Below are 2,513 nucleotides of genomic sequence, written 5' to 3'. Positions count from 1 at the left end.
AAACCTCACCAAAGCCGCTTAAGCTAATTGAGAAGGCAAAGTCTTAGTAAGTCAACATTCTGATAAAGTAAGGGAAATGTGTGCACTGAGCATCACTTGTACAAAACTGAAGCTAATAGGTGGAATAGCTGTATGAAATGTGGCTTGGGTTGCAGGGAATGTTGGACATCACCCTTGATCTGATAAAATCAGCTATTAAATATAGTTAGAAGAAAGAGTTGTATAAAAATGTTTTCCTACTTACCTTGGGGGGAACGCCATTCTACAGAACACATTCAAACTTAAGAAGCTTATGTGTGTTTAGCCTAATTAAATACTTAATCAACTGTCTCCCACTTATTATTTCTACTGTGCATGTTTTCACCCAGAAAAGTTAGGCAAATTTTAAGTTTTCTGGTGACTTTCCGGAAATGGAAAAGTCACTATTGTTTTATACTTCTTTCTTCTATTTTTCACAAAATGTCTCCCTCTCTCAGCACCTGCAGCACAGAGGGAAAGTGAAATGGCATTAGTAATCATGCATAGCCTTTCAAAGCTCAGCTGACCTGAGTCAAAGTCTGGGCCACATCCAAGTTTAAAAATGCAACTCTAGCATCTTGTGATTTTTCACAAATTTCTACTCTGCTCCCTAAGGCCATATCTTATTCTTCACTTGAAGCATAATTGACCAGACATAGTATAAGAGAAACTCACAATGGGGCCGGGGAACTAAATGAAGACCATTTAATTAAAAAGTATAAAATAGGGCTGGCCTGATAGCTCATCAGACTAAATCTCCTGCTTAGGCAGAGTGCAGTTCTGGGGTTCGACCCCCAGCCTGCCGTGCCAGGGCATGCTGAGAGAGCGATTGAAGCTGTGCATGGAGGCGCGCACCTGTAATCCCAGCACTTGGGAAGCTGAAAACAGGAGGATCACTATGAGTCCAATGTACATAGCAAGATGCTGTAGACCCTGTATCCCCTGTTCTAAATGCATAAAGCATGTAAAATAGATTACAAAATTCAGCAAGCCCTATATAAAACTAGTCTGCCTGTCAGAACTGAATGATGTGTTAGGTTAACACATGTCACCTTTTGGAAGACAGAAACCAGCTTCGAAATGTATTAGGTTTGTATTCAATTATATTATTTTTAAGTTCAAGATTACAGATTAAGAAAAGGCTTTTAAAAGGAAAAAGTAGAAAAGGAAGGAAGGAAAGAACAGAGAGTAAAAAAAAGTGACAGTACATGGTGACAGATTGCAATCAAAGAATATTATTCTGAATGGCTTGTCTAGTATTAAATACATAACAGCACATTCTTCAATAATTTGTCAAAAAGTTGAAATAGTGACTAGGACCAAGAATGTCTAGACTGTGGCTCTAAAATAGTTTGAACCAGATTTATAACAAAAAGACAGTGTTGAAGAGAGGAATTTTGTTGTTTGCTAGAGGGCACTGTGAGGCCATCTTTGCCTGGCTTGCTCCTTTGAGTTGCTAGTGGTTGGACCATTTTAATTATCTGCTTCTATGAAAGATGAAGCAATACATTGTTAATTACCAAGTTCTCAGCTTCATAATGTATTTTATCTAAAAACTTTGACTCTAAAATTTTTTCTGTGCCCCTCAAAGCCTATGTTTTTAAGTGGGATTTTTGTAAATTGAAAACACTAAATTGTAGTGGAGGTTTAATTGAGAAAGTAAATAAATCTAGTCCTCATTATGAAAAATGAACTTTGCTTGTGCCTAAAGTAGTTCTCAAAACATCACAGGTTTTGGTGTTAAGTTCTTTGAGTCTTGGGAGTTTAGATACAGAGAAATATTTTTGAAGTAAACATTAGAGAATTTTAAAGTAAAATATTTGTACTCTCTTATCATAAATTCTGGTTCAACTTTGGTTATAATGTAATAATTTTTAAAATCGTCAGCTAGAGATGGGATAGTTTGATCATTCTCGGTTCAGAGAATTTTATTTTCTGGGGAACTGAGAAGGTAATTGCTCAAAGTCACTGCTGATTCTTCTTCAAAATGGCAAAATCAAGCCAATTTGGGCCTTCTCTAGTTCCATTTGTCCAAAGAAGAGTCCTTCCAATTAAACTGCATGTTTAAGATAAGTCCACCAAGCAAATAAGTTATTTTATCTAAATGTTCACGATTAGGAGTAAAATCTTCACTGTAAATTCTTCCACAAGAGGTAGACATTCACAATGTTAGCAGCAACTGAAGAAATTCTGACTTGGGGATCTGTAGCTATCTCAGACATATACCCTCAGCTGTAGGGATGGAGGCATAAATCAATTATCTGCTTGCAAAGTAGAGCATTAATCAATAGACTCTACAAGGACCCTACCCAGATTGTACACTGCTAGGAATTAAAGTAGACCTGTCCTTCTCAAATCCAGAAAATGAAACCACTTCATTTTCAACAAAGCTACTCTGTGATGAGCAAAAGTGAGTGCAGTGACTGAACCGACTCACAGATGTGTCTCTAGCAGATAGTGGAGTCAGACTCAAGCCACCATTGGATTTATACCCT

The sequence above is a fragment of the Octodon degus genome, unplaced genomic scaffold, assembly GCF_000260255.1.
Source record: "Octodon degus isolate 3935 unplaced genomic scaffold, OctDeg1.0 scaffold00095, whole genome shotgun sequence".
Classification (NCBI taxonomy): domain Eukaryota; kingdom Metazoa; phylum Chordata; class Mammalia; order Rodentia; family Octodontidae; genus Octodon; species Octodon degus.
Note: the sequence above shows the minus strand (reverse complement) of the source record.